Below are 20,980 nucleotides of genomic sequence, written 5' to 3'. Positions count from 1 at the left end.
ATTAAACCCAGATCCTTAAGCATGGTAGGCAAACGCTCTCCCACTGAACTATGTCTTTATCCCACCATGCACTTATATTTTAAAAACAAAAAAGTAGGGTCACAACCAACTGGTTTGCATTCATTACAGTTAACAAAACTTGTAAGAATATAATTATACTTCCAGAAAGTTAGGGTTATTTGTTGCAATAGCACAAAGATTAGATTAAAATTTAAATAAAGCAATGCTTTGAAAGAATCAGGGCAAAACAGCTGTGTGTGATGGAATACTAGCTCTGCTCTAAGTAGACAAAGTCCTAATTCCTCGTGAATGACAACGATAAAATGCAAAATGTGTCTAAAACTCTCTATGAGAAGTTCAGGGTTGGAAATGAGTGCTTTTTCTGAGTAATCATAGATAAACAGGAAGGAGCTATAAACTCATACAGCGGTGTGAATATCAATGCTGAGGAGAAGAAGAAGCCATAGTACCTAGGGTATGATTCCATTTGGGTATAATTAGAAAATGAACACTGATCTACAGTGATAGCAAATCAGTGGTTACTTAGGGGTATGGGGTGGGGCCAAGGAAGCTTGAGGAAGGTCTTAAGAAAGGATCCAAGGAAATGTGGGAAAGGTGAATATGTTCTTTGTTGCGATCATTTCATAGGTTTTCCAAGGTTCAAGTTACATACCTTAAATATTTTGGCTTAGGACTTGTCAACTGCTTCCAAGAAGCCATTCAAGATGTTTTTAAAAGTCGCTTATCGGACTGGAGAGATGGCTGAGCAGTTAAGAGCACTGACTGCCCTTTCAGAGGTCCTGAGTTCAATTCCCAGCAACCATGTGGTGGCTCACAACCAACTGTAATGTGGTTTGATGCCCTCTTCTGGTGTGTCAGAAGACAGCTACAGTGTACTCACATTCAGAAAGTAAATAAAGAAATAAATCTTTAAAAAAAAAAAAAAAGTCGGGACTGGAGAGATGGCTTAGCTGTTAAGAACACTGACTGCTCTTCCGAAGGTCCTGAGTTCAAATCGCAGCAACCACATGGTGGTTCACAACCATCTATAGTGAGATTGAATGCCTTCGTCTGGAAATAGCTATAACGTACTTACATTGTAAATAATATTATAATAGTAATATAATACTATAATAAATAATTTTTTAAAAGTCACTTATCCCTAGGTATGGTGGTGCATGTTTGTGATTGATCCAGGAGTCAGGAGGCTGGGGCAGGAGGACTCAGAGTTCCAGGCTAGTCAGGGCTTCGTAGTCAAGCCCCATTTCAAACAAACAAAACCCCAAAAGCTTATTTTTATTGCTGTGATAAAATATGACCAAAAGTACAATATGAAAGAAAGAGTTCGTTTTGATATACTGTTCAGAGGGTCCATAAGGCTGGAAGGGCATGGCAGCAGGAAGCTGACTGGTCACACTTTGATTGACAGGAAGGCACAGAGAGAAAAGTAGCTGTGGGGTGATTCTATAACCCTCAAAAGCCCGACTGACCGCAGTGGCTTTCTCCTTCCAATAAGGCTCCACAATCTAAAGGTTAGGTGCCATAAACTCCCAAAATAGCATCACCAAGGATTAAAATATTTGGACCTCTGAGGGACTTCTCATTTCACACCCTCCCAAACCAAGCAAAACCTCATCACTTTAGGTTCTGCAAAAGTGGGATTCCAAGCAAAGGTTTTTTGCACCCATGATTTTTTTTTAACTTCTTCGTTTTTTTTTTAATTAAACTAATAAAATTTATCTTAAAATATACAACTCAGTATTGACATTTTTTAAGTCATCAAAATAATTTATAATAATTAAATGCCTTCTGAAATGATGTCTTCTGAAGCTAAAAGTAATATGCACTCAACCAGTTTTTAAAATCTATCTGGAACACTAAACATGATAGGAGTAATAACATCTTATGAAGTCCTCTATGAAAGGAAATTGTGACAGGTTCCTGATAAGACAGAAATCATTCTGTCTCCAAGGGAGAATATGCAGTGTAACTGTGGCTTCATAGAATGAATTGGTAATGTTCCTTCTGTTGCTATTTTGTGGAATAGTTTGAAGAATATTGGTATTAGGTCTTCTTTAAAGGTCTGATAGAGTACTCCACTAACCCCAACTGCTCCTGGGCTTTTTTTGGTTGGGAGACTTTTAATGACTGCTTCTATTTCTTTAGGGGTTATAGTACTCTTTAGATTGTAGATCTGATCCTGATTTAACTTTGGTATTTGGTATCTGTCTAGAAAATTGTCCTTTTCATCCAGATTTTCCAGTTTTGCTGATGTGATGGTTTGTATGTTCTTGGACCAGGGAGTGGCACCATTTGGAGGTATGGCCTTGTTGGAGTAGGTGTGTCCTAGTTGGAGTAGGTGTGTCACTGTGGGTGTGGGCATAAGACCCTCACACTAGTTGCCTGGAAGTCAGCCTTCTGCTAGCAGCCTTTGGATGAAGACGTAGAACTCTCAGCTCTGCCTGCACCATGCCTGCCTGGTTACTGCCACGCTCCCACCTTGATGATAACGGACTGAACCTCTGAACCTGTAAGCCCACCCCAAATAAATGTTGTTTTTATAAGACTTGCCTTGGTCATGGTGTCTGTTCACAGTAGTAAAACCCTAACTATGACAGCTGAGTATAGGCTTTTGTAGTAGGATCTGATGATTTTTGTTTTTTAATTTTGTCAGTTTCTGTTGTTGTATCTTCCTTTTCATTTCTGACTTTGTTAATTTGGACACTGTCTCTGTGTGCTCTGGCTAGTCTGGCTAAGGGTTCATCTATCTTGTAAATTTTCTCAAAGAACCAGCTCCTGGTTCTGTTGATTCTTTGTATAGTTCTTTTTGCTTCTATTTGGTTGATTTCAGTCCTGAGTTTATTTCCTGCCTTCTACTCCTCTTGGGTGGATTTGCTTCTTATTGTTCTAGAGCTTTCAGGTGTGCTGTTAAGCTAGTAGTGTATGCTCTTTCCAGTTTCTTTTTGGAGGCACTCAGGACTGAGTTTTCCTCTTAACACTGTTTTCATTGTGTCCCATAAATTTGGGCATGTTGTACCTTCATTTTTGTTAAATTCTAAAACGTCTTTGTTTTTTGGTTTTGGTTTTTGGTTTTTCGAGACAGGGTTTCTCTGTGTAGTCCTGGCTGTCCTGGAACTTACTCTGTAGACCAGGCTGGCCTTAAACTCAGAAATTCGCCTGCCTCTGCCTCCCAAGTGATAGGATTAAAGACATGTACCACCACACCCAGCTCTAAAAAGTCTTTAATTTCTTTCTTTATTTCTTCCTTGACCAAATTATCATTGAGTAGGGCATTGTTCAGTTTCCATGTTTATGTGGGCTTTCTGTTGTTTTTTGTTGCTATTCAAGACCAGCCTTAGTCTGTGGTGATCTGAAAGGATGCATGGGATTATTTCAGTCTTCTCTTATCTGTTGAGGCCTGTTTTGTAACCAATTAAATGGGCAATTTTGAAGAAGGTACCAGGAGGTGTTGAGAAGAAGGTATATCCTTTTGTTTTAGGATGAAATGTGTAGATATCTGTTAAATCCATTCGGTCCTTACTGTTATGTTCTTTGTGGCTCTGTTTAGTTTGTATTTCCATGATCTGTCCATTGATGCAAGTAGGGTGTTAAATTTTCCCACTTTTATTGTGTGAGGCACAATGTGTGCTTTGAAATTTAGTAAAATTTCTTTTATGAATGTGGGGCCCTTGCATTTGGAGCATAGATGTTCAGAATTGAAAATTCTTGGTAGATTTTTCTATAATGAGTATGAACTGTCTTTCCTTATCCTTTTTAATAACTTTTGCTTGAATGTTGATTTTATTCAGTATTAGAATGGCTACTCCAGCTTGTTTCTTGGGACCATTCGCTTGGAAAATTGTTTTCCAACCTTATACTCTGAGGTAGTGTCTGTATTTGACACAGAGGTATGTTTCCTGTATGCAGCAAAATGCTGGATCCTGTTTATGTAGCCAGTCTGTTAGTCTATGTCTTTTTATTGGGGAATTGAGTTCATTGATGTTGAGATATTAAGGAATAGTGATTGTTGCTTTCTTTTATTTTTTATGTTATTTTTATGTTTGTGTGGATATAATTCTTTTGGGTTTGTTGGAAAAAGATTACTTTCTTGCTTTTTCTAGGGGTAGTTTCCCTCGTGTTGGCATTTTCCATCTTTTATCCCTTGTAGTGCTGGATTTGTAGAAAGATATTGTGTAAATTTGGTTTTGTCATGGACTATCTTGGTTTCTCCATCTATGGTAACTGAGAGTTTTGTTGGGTATAGTAGCATGGGCTGTCATTTATGTTCTTTTAGGGCCTTTATAAAGGCTGCCCTGGATCTTCCAGCTTTCATAGTCTCTGGTGAGAAGTCTGGTGTAATTCTGATAGGTCTGCCTTTATATGTTACTTGACCTTTTTCCCTTACTGATTTTAATATTCTTTCTTTGTTTTTTGCATTTTTTATTTCAATCATTATGTGACAGGAGGAATTTCTTTTCTGTTCCAATCTATTTGGCATTCTGTAGACTTCTTGTGGTGTTCACAGGCATCTCTTTCTTTAGGTTAGGGAAGTTTTCTTCTATAATTTTGTTTAAGATATTTACTGGCCCTTTAAGTTAAAAATCTTCACTCTTCTATACCTATTATCCTTAGGTTTGGTCTTCTTTTTGTGTCCTGGATTTCCTGGATGTTTTGGGTTAGGAGCTTTTTGCATTTTGCATTTTCTTTGACTCTTATGTCAATGTTTTCTATGGTATCTTCTGCAACTGAGATTCTCTTTTCTGTCTCTTGTATTCTGTTGGTGATGCTTGCATTTATGACTCCTGATCTCTTTCCTAGATTTTCTATATCCAGGGTTGTCTCCCTTTGTGATTTATTGTTTCTATTTCTATTTTTAGATCCTGAAAAGTTTTGTTTAATTCTTTCACCCTTTTGGTTGTGTTTTCCTGTAATTCTTTAAGGGACTTTTGTGTTTGCTCTTTAAGGGCTTCTACCTGTTTACCTGTGTTCTCCTGTATTTCATTAAGGGAGTTATTTATGTGCTTCTTAAAGTCCTCTATCATCATCATGAGATGGTGTGTTGAGGTACCCAGGGCTCACTGTGGTGGGAGATATGGGTTCTGATGGTTCCAAGTAGCCTTGTTTTCTGTTGCTTATGTTCTTGCCCTTGCCTCTCGACATCTAATTATCTCTGGTCTTGCTATCTTTGACTGTGACTTGTCCCTCCAGCAAGCCTCTGTGTCAGTATTCCTGGAAGACCAGTTCTCTCCAGTAAGAATTTGGGTATGCAGAGCTGTGGTACAAGGTTCGCTCTGGGGTGTAGATAGAAACCAGAAGGATCCTGTCTCCAGCTGTTCCTTGGTTCCGATAGCTCTGGGTGGACCCCTCTTGAGCCAGGAATTTGAGCAGAAGTGGCAGTCTTACCTGTGCTCACAGACATGTCTGCACTCCTATGAGACAAGCTCTCTCCTAGTAATGGTATTTGGGTATGGAGTGCTGTGGCATAGGATCAGCTCTGGGCACAGACAGAAACCCAAAGGCCCCACCCATGATTTTTAAGAACAAAATTTCTCAACAATACCATTATTTATTATACAGATAATATTTTATACTTTTATACAATAAATTTGCACATATAGTATCAGTTTTAATGATAAGATATTATGTGTAAGTAAAATTTATATTTTTGAGAATTTCATACATGCATGTAATATGATTATAACCCACTCATCATATTTCCTTCTAACTCCCCTCACATTAGCTCTCAACATGTAATTACCAAATTTCATTCGTTCATATATATATATATATATATATATATATATATATATATATATATATATATATATAAAATCTGCCTGTATGTTCATGGATAATCTACTGGAATGTGGGAATACTACCAGTGTAAACAACCTGAAGAATGGATGATTCTCTTTTGGTCAGCAGCTGTCAACTCAATGGCAAGACGTAATATTGCTCATCTCTACTGTGATTAAAAAACAGAAAGGATCAATTTTCTTACTTTATGTGTATTTTTGTTGTTTCATACCTTCCTTCCTCTGGCCATGCATTGTCCGTCTACTGCCATTGGCAGACAGCAAAGCCCTAGCCTACCCAAGAACCTTCCAAACTAGCCCAGAAGACCCAGAATTCCCAACCAGAGCCTCAGCTTAATCCCAACCCAGGGCAGTTGCATCAGGGCCACCAACCTCAGTGCAGTTCTGTTTTGCTTTCACGTATGTAAGTGCACCATATGCATGTAGTGTCTGCAGAGTCCACAAAAGAGCACCAGGTCCCTGGGCCTGGAATTGTAGGTAGTTGGTTGTGAGGTGCTTATCTAGGTGCTAGGAACCAAACCAAGGTTCTTTATGACAGCAGCTGTGCTTTTAACTGCTCTGCCATCTCTAACACCTTCTACTGTGATCTTATATACTTTATTGTTAGACAAGCTATAGATTTTGTGTTGACATCATATATAATTGTCATGAACATGCTTCTTAAATATCCTTCCTTACTTCCCTGAGGATAGAATTCCTGGCACTGTACTACTTAAGCAGTAGTATATTAAAAATTAGTTAAATGCTTTTTGTTTGTAAGTTTTGTTTCAATATTTGTTTGTTTCAAAGAGCCTGAAGGGATATTATTTGAAGCCAGTAATTTTATAGAGAAGAGGGTTAAGCTTTACCCCAGTGTCTAGGGACTGAGCTCAGTCCTAAGACCAGAATATAGCACCCCTCCTGCTCTTAACCCTCTGGTAACATGTGTTTTTCAGTATGCTGTGCAGTCATTTCTTGGATTTTTATGCATGTGTGAATGTTCTCCACTTGACATAACAAGTTACTACAGACTGGGTCTTGTATAGGCTGCTTTCCTTGTTGCTGTAACAATAGACCCTATAAAAGCAACTCAACGAAGGGAAGAGGTTTGTTGTTATGTTGGACGGTGAAAGGCAGTCTGTGTTCTGGCTGAGTGAGGCTTACTTGAGAGACCCAGTAGAAAATTCTACAAGGGACAGAACAGTGACACACACACTCCCACATACTAGGCTCCTGACACTATGAGGCCCACAACTCCATAATTCTGTGGCCATCAGTCACGTAGGGCAATGCCCCAAGTTTCCTGGTATTCTGGCTCAACTCCATCCCCACAGTTCCCTGGCCACAGCCAGGTATGTTCCTCCCCATAGTTACCTGGCAACAGCCAGGTAGGTTTGGCCCTCTATAAAAGGGGCTACTTGGCCCCTCTTCTCTCTCTTAACCTCTTGCCTCTCTTACCCTCTTGCTTCCTTGCTCCCCTTCTCTCCTCCTCCCTTTCCCCCTCTTTCCACGTGGCCATGGCTGGCCTCTGCTTCTCTAATCATTTCTCTCTCTCTGCCTTTCTACAATAAATGCCTTAAAACCATGAACTGCCTCCTTTCATCTAGACTCGCTGTGCTGGAGCAATGGAATAGGAGGCCTTGCCCTAAAGAGCTAATCTCCTGCAGGTAGGCCGCCCAGAGTATCCAGCCTCCAGGCCCAAGGACTCTTGCCCTCTCGAGAAGAACCAAGCACCTCCCCCCTCTCCCGCCCCCTTTCCCCTTCTGCTTAGAGCCACTGCCGCCCTGGGAGTCCTCACCCATTCTCAACTCTTTCTCAGTATTCAGTGATGTCCTGTGATGCCCAAGAGCTAGAACCTGTTGTCCCTGGCCTCCACGAGGCCCAGGGACCCTGGACTGCTCCCTCCCAACCCCTGCAGACTGGAGTCCCATGGCTTCCCACAGCCAGACACCCTTTTGGAAATACCCTCACAGCTACACCCAGCTGTGTTTCCATGGTGATTCCAAATCCAGTCAAGTTGACAGTGAAGATTAATCATCACTTAGAAACATGTTTTCTCATGGTTCTGGAAGGTTGAAGTCTACTATGAGGTACTGTAGTACCTTCATATCCATCTGAGCTCTGTGACAGTCAAGGGGTGAAAAATCATTGATTCCTAAAGGAAATGGAAAACCTTATTGAATAAAGTTCAGTTCTAGTATGCATACTGAGATATAGTGTATCTGAGGAATTAAAAAATTGTGAAGGGCGTTAGAATAATGTTTATCCTACTAAGTAATAGGGGATAATGAAAAATTGTTGAGAAACTGTGATAGAAAGAAAATAACAGTCTGTTTTGTTAAGGCCCTGTAGACCTAGATATGGTATTGTGTCACACTCCTATAATCCCAGCACCTGAATGGCCTAGGCCACAGGATTGAGAATCAAGGCCAGGTCGGGAGAGAGAGCACAGTGGTTAAGAACAGTTCCTATTATAAAGGACTGGAGTTCAGTTCCTAGCACCTTCATGTGGTGGCTCACAACCTTAACTTCATGTAGTTTTATGGAATCCAGTGCCCTCTTCAGGCCAGTTTCAGTCACTACATATACATGGTACATCTACATACATGCAGGCCAATGTTCATAAATGTTCTGGAAAAAAAAATGTAGACTGTGCTATGTAGCTAAATTTTGTCAAAATAAAAGTGGATTTCTTCTAGAAAAGTTTATATATATATATATATATTTTTTTTTTTTTTTTTTGCTTGTATATATGTGCAAGGACACATATATGGAGGTCAGAGAACAACAGTAAGGTGCCAGCTCTCCCCTACACATGAGTAGAATGAGGTCATCAGGCTCGGAAAACGCCTTTACACCCTGCACCATCTTACTGACCCTGGTTGCTTTTCTTGTTGCTGTGATAAAATACCAGAAGTGGGTCATGGTGGCACACACCTTTAATCCCCACACTCAAGAGACAGAGAGGCAGATCTCTGTGAGTTTGAGGCCACCCTGATTTCCATAAAAAGTGAGTTAGTTTTAGGCCATCCAGGGCCAGAGTTTTGTCTCAAAAAAAAAAAAATCCTCTCTCTCTACCTCCCTCCCCTCCTCCTCCTCCTTCTCCTTCTACTCTCTCTCTGTCTCTCTCTCTGTCTCTCTCTGTGTGTCTCTGTGTCTCTGTCTCTGTCTCTCTCTCTCTCTCTGTCTCTCCAAAGATGCAGTTAAAAGGTAGAAGGTTTTATCTTGGTTCTTGGTTGGAGAGGGTGCCACCCATTATGCTGGGGAAGGCACGGCAGAGCTGCTGGCAGTGGGAGAGTGCCCGGGGATTTCTCATTACTTGGGTAGGAAGCACAGGGGCTAGGGCTTGAAGCAGGCCTATCTTCTTCCAGTCCTGTTTCCTAAGACTCCACAACCTACCCAAATGGCACCACCAGATGGAAATCAAGTGTTAAAACACAAGTCTTAGGGATATTTTATAGAGAAAACCCAAGGGTTGTCAAGATGGCTCAGCAGTTAAGATCACATATTAATTACTCTTCCAGGGAACATGTGTTTGCCAACAGCCACAGCAGGTGGCTTACGAGGAGATCTGACACTTGTAGCCTCCACAGGCACCCCACACACTTGGCATACACTCATAGGGATACACCCAAAGACATGATTAAAAATAAATCTTCCAACAACAAGCGGACTATTTCAGTTAGGGTGCCGTGTTTTTGGTTAATCAAGTCTTTTAACCATTATTCAATTTTTTGTTCACCTAATTTTTATTAAATCCCAGTGCTTTGCTTTTAAATATCTAATGTCTCATCAAAAATCTCAAAACTGAAAAAAATAACAAAATAATGAACAAACAAACAAACAAACAAACAAAAAACTCAACTCCAAACAAGAAGCAAACGATGCCTTTAATCTGAGCACCAGGGAGGCAGAAACAGGAGGGTCTCTGTGAGTGAGTTCCAGAAGGCTACATGGTGAGTTTCAGAATAGCTAGAGCTACACAGTGAAACCCTGTCTCAAACACACAAAGCCCCTGAAAAACTGATGTCAATAGAACCTTGTATAAGGCAGTGAGGATCGTTGATTTGAGCTGATGCTGATGCTAATGCTGATGCTGTTGTTGATATAGGGCTGGCTGTGATCAGTGGGTCCTTAGATCCCTCTAAGAATAAAGGCACTTCTGAACATGCAATAACAGCAAAAGACATCCCTTACTCATCATCCTTTTGGAGAAATTCCTGAAACTTCCTCAGCCAAAGTCATCTTTCTTCCAAGGAGTCATTAGCCTAGTGAAATATAAAGTTCTGGGCTGTTTGCTGCAACTTGGTGGAACCTCAAAGACTTTTGCATCTCAAATTCATTCCCTTTCTGTCCAGTTCCACTTCCTTGTCCTTTCTCCACCAACTGGTTTCAAGAGCACATACTAACAGACAACGTGCATGGTGATCTGTTCCCAAAGTCTCCTTCCCACAGGACCAAGTTCTGTCAGGGCTGGTGGAGTGTTTGGAGTCACTGAAGATCCAATTGCTTTAGAGAGACACTAAATGCAACAAGACTTAAACTTGAAGGATGAGTTAGGATTGTTGACAACAAGAGGAAAACGGGATAGAGAGGAATTTGTAGGCAAGAGGATCAGAAAAACTCAGAGGAGAGAGCAGAGCTGGAAGCAGGTCTTGGTTTCCTTGTTTCAAATTTTCGTTTTTCATTCCTTTAATGCTAGGCTTCCAGCTCCTTGTATGTGCTTTACTTTTTGTATGTAATTCATTTTTGTTCTTTTCCTAGATATTTGCCATGCAATTTTTATATCTCAAGCAAACAGTAATTTTCTCTGAGGAACTGTACCCAACCACGAGGTCACTTTATTTGCTCATTTTACAGATTTCCACAGCCTTGTGACTGTTTCTCAGTATTTGTCAAAGTTGTAAAATTTCTTCTGATACAGGTTTCACTCTCTAGCCCCAGCCAACTTGAAACTTGCTATGGGGACCAGGCTGGTTTTGAACTCCCAGAGCTGCCCCTACCTCTGCTCCCTGAGCTCTGGGATTAAAGGTATGCACTACCCCACCTGGCCAGATTTTCTGTTTACTCATACAGTTGTTTTCTCTCTGCCCCTATATTTTCCATAAGGACAAGAACCATGTCTGGTTTTGGTTACTACTGTACTATGTGCTAATGCAGCATAATGCCTCTGAACAGATTTAAGAGAGTAGTTTATACAAACTGGATGTGAATACACAGATTATTAAATGTTCACCCACATGGTACATCTGTATTTTGTGGAAGACTAAGACATCTGTCACTTTTAATGACCTAATCGAGTCCTTTGGGGACAGGGATACCTGTGACTTCCTTCTACTCAATAGCATATGGCAAAAAAATAAAATAAAAAATAATTTTAAAAATTGTATTACTTCCTAAAGACAGCCTCCATCTTGCTGGCACACTAGTTTTCCTTTCTCGACTGGCTTTGGATAAATCACCTTCCATGAGGAGAGGCACAGTGCCAATAGACTTTAGTGGTCTTCTGTCAGACAGAAAGAAAACAAGATTCTAAGTTTGAGCCGGGTGGTGGTGGCGGCGCACACCTTTAAACCCAGCACTTGGGAGGCAGAGGCAGGCAGATTTCTGAGTTCGAAGCCAGCCTGTTCTACAAAGAGAGTTCCAAGACAGCTCAAAAACAAACAAACAAACAAACACACAAAACAAACCAAAAAAAAAAAAAAAGATTCTAAATTTGGATTTTCCAGCCAGTCTGACAACCCAGAAAAAAGAGAATCTTACTAACACTCTCAAGAGTTTGGGAATAGATTCCCTCTGGTTGAGCATCAAACTGAGAAGCCAAAGGTTTTTACGTTCAGACTCCATTTTAGAGAACCTGACCTAAGTTTGAACTCACGTAAACTAGCAGGCTGGTAATTAGCATTAGTTTCCAAGTTGCCTCCAACAAAACCTGAGCCTAGCTCCAGTCTCTAGGCTAATCCCCAACAAGACCAGCCTTCCCGAGGTTACACCCTCAACAAGACCAGGGTGTCTCCAGGTTATTCCAACAAGCTTGCATCCCGGGTTACAAGCCCACCCCTTGCCTAATGACCACCAATGCAGAGGGGAGCAGAGGTTAAGTCTATGATCTGACTCCCAGCACCAGCCAATTATGTTAAAGGCCACGGGAGCTTTCCAATTAGATGCTTACACATGTATTCCCTGCTTGCTGCTTACTATAAAGCCTTGCCCCATAGACATTTGGAGCTCCATCACCACCAGCAAAACCATCCTGCATGATGATAGTGCGTTGGGTTAGGGGAGAGGGGCAGCGAGCTGGCATGAATAGAATAAAGACCCTGCTGTGAGTTGTATGAGATTAGCTTCTGTTTTGGGGGATCACTAACATTTCCCTGGCACAACTAAACAAGCTCCAGAGCTAACACTTTCTGAAATGTCCCAGAGTCAAAAAACCAACTGAGCTGCACCCTCCTCACCCACAGAGACCATGCATTGTTTTACATTGCTACGCTTGTGGCAATATTGCTACACAGGGAGAGATAATTGATCTGAATATTTTGGTACCTGGTAAAAGGATGTTGCTATAATAAAAATCTGAAAATGGAGTGGCTTTGAGATCAAGGAATGGTCATCAGCTAGAAGAATTTTGAGAAACATGATAAAATCCAAATTGCTTTGAACACAGTATTAGTAGAAATAGGAATTAAATCCATTTTGAAGCTCAAAAGGATATGGACACAGTTATAAACACTGGAGGAGTGTCCATTTTTGTCACATCATGGTAGAAAACTCAGTCAAGTTTCTCCTGAAACTAGGTGGAAGCTGGCCACATAGAGACTTAACCTGTGCAGTGATAGTTATTCCAAGCAAAGTATCAAAGGTACTGCTACCAGGTGTCTCAAAAATAAGACTACAGGCAGAAGTGATAAGTTATTTCTCTGCTGGTGAAATGAGCTAAGTCAAACCATATTAAATTACATTAAATGTAGGTTTATTAGGTAACTGCTCTGAGACAAATTCACTGGCCCCAGGAAAGGAGGCCATGGGAAAGGAGAGGAGGAGAAGAGAAAGAAAAAGTGCACATGCAGAGAGAGAAGAAAAGGAGAGAGAGGAGACCAAAAATGTCTGGATTATATAGGGAAGAGCCTCTGGGGGCTGAAAGTTCAGGATTGGGGGCAGGGTATGCTAGGGAGGGGCTGAGGGATGCTGGGAGAACCTAGACACCAGGTCTGTTTTGGTATGTAAGACATGCTCCTTTTGTTTGAATCAAAGAGGAAGAAACTAGCGGAACCACGATGGGAAAAGACCAGGTACTTGGTAGATTTGAACTTCTTTTTTCTTTTTCTCATTTTGAGACAGGTTTCTCTGTGTAGCTCTGGCTGTTCTGGAACTCATCTGTAGACAAGGCTGGCCTTGAACCCACCAAGATCTAACTGCCTGTGTCCAGAGAGTGCTGGCATTAAAGGCTTGCACTACTACTGCAGGCTGGAATGATGAGGTTTTGAGTGTATTGTACTTTTTTTTAGACAGGGTCTCACTGTGTAGCTCTGGCTGGCCTCAAAATTCTGGTCTTTCCCACGGCTTAGAATTCTGAGTGGCTAGGATGGCTGATATATGCCACTGTGCCTGTCTCCTAAGGCTATTATTTTTAGGACTTACACACACATTAGTATAATTGAGTTTAAAATGCCTTCCTGGGTAAGTTGTGCCATTTATATCAATGTTACTTCATGAAGACTAAGACAACCATTGAGTGTTAAAATAGGTGAACCCAGGCCCTTTACCAATATCCTAGTAGCTTCTAGGGTTCCAGCTAAATTTTTCGATGTTTTCTAACACTGTGAAACTAACTAATAAAAGGAAAACTATTTTTCAGAGATGATAAATAAATATCTTTAGAAGAAAGGGAAAAGAATAGCATCATAGACTTCGTGGAAAACCTGAACTTTGTAAAAGAGAAGAGTTATTCTGGGGTTTAATGGGAAGGAAAGAGGGAGCTGCCCCCACTGAGGAAACGAAAAGTTTATGTAAATTAGTGACCTCAGTCAGAAGCTGACAGAGGAACTGAACACAGAATCTGAGAGCTAAGCTTTGGCTTTATACTACAGCTGCTCTTCCTACTGTGAAGGCTAGGCTATTTCCATGACAGGCTTCAAATTGTCAGTTAAAGAGACTAGGCCTAAATCTCTGTTTCCAAGAATTGGGCAAGTCCAGGCAAGCCCAGGCCTAGAAGTTGCCCTGCCACTTGCCCTGAGGCAAGGACGATGGGTCAGCATCAGTTTCTAGACTTCCTCAGCTACTTCCTCAGTAACAGTCCCTGGACCTCCCTAGCAAGTTTCCAGCCCCAACACCCTGGTAATGGAATGTCCCTAGAGTTGGCCCCAACAGATTAACATAGAAGTCACCTACCCAGGAATTCCCAAATGTGCTTTAAATCAGGCCTGCAAGCTCATTTGGGTGTCTATCTTGATATTGGGAGACCCCAGCATGCTGGACTTGTGCAGAATAAAACATTCTGTCATTACATACTATTTGAGTCCCCCCCCCCTCTCTCTCCTCTCTCCCCATCTCTTTCCTTGTATCTCTCTCTCTGTCTTTCTGGCTAATATGGCACACTGCAAGTCTGCTTGACTCTGTACAAACTAATTTTGTCTGTGCTTTGCCCCTGGATGTGAGAGCTCCACTTACTTCTAAACAAACCTGCCACCATCACCAATAAAAGAACTCTATTGATGGGAAACACAACTTTTTCAGACACTTATGCCAGGACATCATTTTCTTTTGTTTGTTTTTGTTTTTGTTTTCGAGACAGAGTTTCTCTGTATAGCCCTGGCTGTCCTGGAACTCACTCTGTAGACCAGGCTGGCCTCAAACTCAGAAATCCGCCTGCCTTTGCCTCCCAAGTGCTGGGATTAAAGAAGTGTGCCACCACACCCAGCTCTAAAAAGTCATTTTCTAAGAAACCAAAAGGGGAAAGCTATAATATGAAATAATTGTTTTAAAGCTTTATAACTGTACCTAGTTTGAGCCATGGAAATTGTCAATTCTCTACTCTTCAGAATCAGATGAAACCTGTCTACTATATGTGTTTGACATATGCAGAAACAGCTCAGGAGCCTCATTGCTGAGTCACTTGATTCCCAACATGATGTTGCTTAAGTCACTCTCAATGCATTATGACTAAGGCACAAGCTGATGCACACACAAGGTATGATCCACACACCTTGCTACTCCTGTTCCCACCAAACTCAGGTTCCAGACAGCAATATTATTCCTCCACTGCAGTTAAATACAATTCTCCAAACACACCTCTTCTTTTCCACTTCCAACCTCTGCTCCAGTTGCTCATTCTCATCACTAGGCCTGATTTTGTTGTTGTTTATTTCAAGACAAGTTTTCCTCTGTGTAGGCTGTCCTGGAACTCTCTCTGTAGACCAAGATGGCCTCAAACTCAGATCCGCCTGCCTCTGCCTCCCAAGTATAGCCTTGAACCCCTATTACCCAGCACCATACCTTTTTGAATGAAGAACCCCTTATAATTTGGAGCTTAACTGTAGACAAAGCTAGCTCTTCCTGCCTAGTACTGATTGAGTAGTTGATAGAAGAGAAAGCTAGACCTAAAGTACCAACAGGGGCTGTTCTTACACCAATACCAGACAAAATCATACTGCATTTGGGGTGGCTTAACCAACATCAATTTATTATCCTCACATTTCTGGGGTTGGAAAGTCTAATGTCAAGGTGCTGCTAAGGTGAGTTTTTCCCCCAGGCCTCTTTCTTGAGGTCATAGGTGGCCTCCTCCCTCATATGTTTTCACATGACCTTTTGTTGTTGTTGGTCTCACAGGACCTGGTGTGTATGCTGGGGGCAATTTTGAGAGCTCTTTCTGTGTTTGTTTTTTTGAGACAGGGTTTCTCTGTGTAGTTTCAGCAGTCCTATAACTCCTCTGTAGACCAGGTTGGTCTTGAACTCAGAGATTCTCCTGCTTTTACCTCCCAGGCACTGGGGCTAAAGGCTTGTGCCACCGTGCCCTCTCCTTATAAAGAGACCAGTTAGACCAGTTGTCAGGTTAGAGCTCTACCTTTATGGTGCCATTCCATCTTAACTACTTTCTTTAAGGCTTTATCACCACGCTAAGGGCTTCAGCATGTGAGTTTGGTGGTAGAGGTGGAAGGTACGTAATATCTGGGATTATTCTAGATTCTTTCTCAACAGGGATGTAGTATAGTTGGTGTGCTGCTTACCTGACCCTGCCGTCTGTGGCACTGCCAACCTTGTTACTAAATAGTACTTGTTACCAAAGATATTTGTTGATGAAACGAATTAATGACTCCAATTGGAAGTAAAGTGGAGAGGAAGCTGTTTCTGGGTCTGAAACATGAGTTAGCACATGCCTAAATTTAATGGTGGAAGGAAAGAAGAGAAAGGGTGACAATGAGTGACCATGAGTAGTGAGATAATAGGAAAGAAAACATTGTGGAAGGCTAATGTGACCGAGCAACATGATAACTGTTCATTAGTGAAAAATTGTGGAGTTGAACCAAGCTAGCTATCACTACCAAACTAGCTATCATTACCAAATTAGTTATTACTACCAAACTAATTATCACTACCAAAACTAGTTATCACCACCAAAGCTAGTTATCACTACCAAAACTAGTTGTCATTACTAAAGTAGTTATCACTACCAAAACTAGTTATGACTACCAAAGCTAGTTATCACTACCAACTTTTATTCTGAAACAAAGTGACTCTTAGGACATTTATAATTGTGAAATTGAAACTCCTCGTAGCTACTTCCAGGTGTTTCCTGAGAGTTATTTGAAGACTTGTGATTTCTATCTCAGATATGTTCAGGGTTGTTATTTTCTTATCATTCCCCCCCAGCTTTTGTAGCCTAAAGGCAATTATGAGAATTGGATACACATTTCTCTTGAACTGATAGCTTTTCTCTTCTCTTCTCTTCTCTTCTCTTCTCTTCTCTTCTCTTCTCTTCTCTTCTCTTCTCTTCTCTTCTCTTCTCTTCTCTTCTCTTCTCTCCTCTTCTCTTTTCTTTTTTTCTTTTTTTTGGTTTTTCGAGACAGGGTTTCTCTGTGTAGTCCTGGCTGTCCTGGAACTCACTTTGTAGACCAGGCTGGCCTCGAACTCAGAAATCTGCCTGCCTCTGCCTCCCAAGTGCTGGGATTAAAGGTGTGCGCCACCACGCCTGGTTAGAATTTCTTTTATTTGTGATCACCAATGCAGAAATAGAAATGTGGTCACCTCAGGCATCATCCTGCTAGGCACTAAAAGATCTTCACTTAAAAATTACTTCTTGGGGGCTAGAGAGATGGCTCAGTGGTTAAGAGAGCTGACTGCTCTTCCAGAGGACCCAAATTCAATTCCCAGCAACCACATGGCAGCTCACAACCATCTGTAATAGGATCTGATGCTCTCTTCTGGTGTGTCTGAGACAGCTACACTTTACTCATATACATAAAATAAATAAATCTTAAAAAAAAATCTCTCTTGGACATAGAGCACAGTTGGTAAAGTACTTGCCTAGCTTAAATGAGGTTCTGAGTACCTTTCCCTAGCACTAGTGTCAACTGGGTGGGCTGTTGTGTGCTTGTAGTTCCAGGGCTTAGGAAGTAGATACAAGAAGATCATAGGTTCAAAAACACCACTGACACAGAAGTAGTTTGAATTCAGCCAGCGCTAGATACTTTGTCTTAAAAACAAAAATTCCTTACTTCTTGTTTATTTTTTTGCCTTTATAATTCTATAAGAAAAGACTCAGTTTTCTTTTCTAGTTCCCTAGTAGAATTATTTATGAATGGAAAATTGTATCTAGTGGCAAAGTACTTTCTGAAAGAGCTCACACTCATCACAATTCTAGTTTATATCAAAGACTTTCCAAATATGTTCATTCTCCATCTGGACAAACTATTCTTAGCCTGCTTTAAAACTGAAGCTTACAAGACTGTTAAATATAGATTCAGAGTAATTGGACTACGCTGACGGTTAGGATTTAGCCCTAGGAAATCACTTGTTTATTGTGGATACCTGAAATGTTTTCTAGTTTAAGGAAGCTGATGCACAAGGCCCAGAAAGAAATTCAGTGTCCTGCACATTCCTTTAACACACTGTCCAGACTTTCCTTGCTATGGGCAGCATTTTGCATACCCTGGAATATGGTTATTTGCTGCACTTGGACTTTCATAGCCAATGACTACCATGACCATTTGAAATACTGTATGCTTTTGTCCTCAAACTTTGCAACATTTCCATTCCTCTTTGTTAAAAAACAAACAAACAAACAAACAAGCAAACAAACAAACAAAAAACCTGTGAACTTTTTGACTGTCTTATAGCTACTTGCCTTGAATACTCTAGCAGTTAGTGGAAATGAAATAGCAATTAGTGACATGGCATAAACTGAACATAATCTAATCTAAATGTAATAAAATTTAAATAGAAACTGTAGGATATTTCAACAAGGATAAAGATTCAGCTGCTTTAACTAAAACTAGAAATTTAGTCAAGATAAGATTATTTCTATTGATACTCTGGTTTATTTCTTGCACAGTGATAATGTGTTGGCCTCTTACATCCATAAATTTAAGTACTCTAAAATATTAATTTCATTTGCTTGGTCCTAGATGGCTTGCTGCAAATCCCAGGTCCCTTGCACCAAGGTGGGAGACTATTGAGTAGAATAGGAATACATGTTCTTTTTAGGACACACATATAATGAGTTTTACTTGTTATTTCTGCTAATTTGACCAGACCTTAGTTGTAGGAATATTGATGACTATCCAGGAAGTCAGCTTTCTCTGCCAATTGTTTGAGTTTTAGAAGCCGTGTCTTTGTGCTCCCTGCATATTCAGGTCATATTAAGTCCTTCTAAAACTCTGGTGGAGTTGAAGGCTAGTTACAGTCTCACAATGGAACTTAAGTTGTTTAGCATGGAAGTTGTTCTAGACTTAAAAAGATGATTTTCAGATGGTAATACAAGTTAAAATCAAACATGATTGAGGTACAGAATTATAATTTTTTTTGAGACAGGGTTTCTCTGCAGCCCTGGCTGACCTGGAACTCGCTCTGTAGACCAGGCTGGCCTCAAACTCAGAAATCCGCCTGCCTCTGCCTCCCAAGTGCTGGAATTAAACATGTGCGCCACCACCACCCGGCTGTAAACTTTTAAAGTTAGGATAGATGATAAAATACTTCATCTAAATTGCCAAGTATAATGAACTGGATGTTATAGTGTAATTCATAGTTAATAATTTTCATGATTGTTTAAAAATAGTTCCTACTATGTATTGTTTGTTACTGTAAGAGAAAGAACCTTTTTAAAAATATTTTTTATTAGATATTTTCTTCATTTACATTTCAAATGCTATCCCCAAAGCCCCCTATACCCTCCCCCTGCCCTGCTCCCCAACCCACCCACTCCCACTTCCTGGTCCTGACATTTCCCTGTACTGGGGCATATGATCTTCACAATCCCACTGATAGCCGACTAGGCCATCCTCTGCTACATAAGCAACTAGAGACACAGCTCTGGGGGATACTGGCTAGTTCATATCTTTGTTCCTCCTATAGAGTTGAAGACCCCTTTAGCTCCTTGGGTACTTTCTCTAGCTCCTTCATTATGTCCCATCCAATAGATGACTGTGAGCATCCACTTCTGTATTTGCCAGGCATTGGTATAGCCTCACAAGAGATAGCTATATCAGGGTCCTGTCAGCAAAATCTTGCTGGTGTATGTAATAGTGTCTGGGTTTGGTGGTTGTATATGGGATGGATCCCCGGATGGGACAGCCTCTGGATGGTCTTTCCTTCCGTCTTAGCTCCGAACTTTGTGAAAGAGCCTTTTTTAATTGGACAAGAAAGGAAAAATGTAGTGGGTTGCCTTAATGTTGTTTGTATTCTGATGTTAATACCGGTTCCTCAAGATGGCTTGCCCTGGATGAGCAGACCACCAGGTAGTCAGGTGATTTCATGTGAACCTTCTCCCATGGTAACTGGTCAATAAAAGGCTAGAGCCAGTGATTGGACAATGGACTGGAAAGGTGGGACTGGAGAGTGAGGGGGCAGGCACATAGGAGGAAAGGAGGAAGGTGAGAGAGGTAGAGAAGAAGAGAAGTAAGGGAGAGGGATAAGAGAGGATGGAGGAAGAGGAGGAGAAGCTACTATGAACCAGAATCACATGGCTGGGAGAAACCGCAAGTAGCAAGGGGTCTTATGGCTAGGGAATAAGTTAGTATATTGTTAGATCTGCCCAATCTAGGCATATAACTTATAATTATAACATCTTGATTGTGTGATTTTTAAATGGGCTTAATAGGGTTGGGAATTCCAGCAACACTTAGTGACACGGTCAACCTAGCTACAAGGGACATTGGAAAATAGCTCCAGCTAAAACTCAGACTCTGTTTCCTAAAAGAACATGGGACAGACAGATATGGCTTGCCAAATGTTAGCACTCTTCACCTCAGATATGTGCTCACTGGACTAAGCGTATTGCCTTCTAACCATGAAGCAAAGACAACAAAAGTAAAAATATGAACCACCAATACAACCCTGAAAAGAAATTGTCAAAAATAAGTCTGAGAATGGGAGATGGAGGTGCAACACCCCTGGATTCTACCCCCAGTTCTGCACAAGCCAACCCAAGTATAAAGAGGAAGTGCAATTAAATGTTACATATCTTAGAGGAAATTCAGCAGTGGACACTACCGCACTTGTAAGTCTATTATTCAGTTTTCAAAGATGTGGTCTTTGAGTTTACTAATAAGTCACTTGTTTTATATGAAAACTGAACAATCCTCTTGAATAGTGATTTCTGCCTCAGCCTTTATCCTTAATTTTTTTAAAATGATAGAATTAGCATTACAGAGCAAGCTAGATGCCTCTGATTAGTCTAGTCTTCAGCTAACATGGTATAATGAGTTTTATATTTACTTTCTAGAAACATCTTGTCTGTTGTTATGTAGAAAGTACAGATTCATGGTGGATTGTTTCTGGGACTTCATTGTATATCAAAATCCAAAGATGCTTAAAGCCTTTATATAAAATGTAATATTTGCATATAATCTATGTTTATCTCTCTGTATCTTCCTGGATCCTCTAAGTCCCTGTGATTATAATATTTAATAAGATATAAATAAATATATAGAGACATAAAATATGATATGTAAAAATATTCTATTGAACTA

This window comes from Mus musculus, chromosome 15 (assembly GCF_000001635.26).
Source record: "Mus musculus strain C57BL/6J chromosome 15, GRCm38.p6 C57BL/6J".
NCBI lineage: Eukaryota > Metazoa > Chordata > Mammalia > Rodentia > Muridae > Mus > Mus musculus.
Note: the sequence above shows the minus strand (reverse complement) of the source record.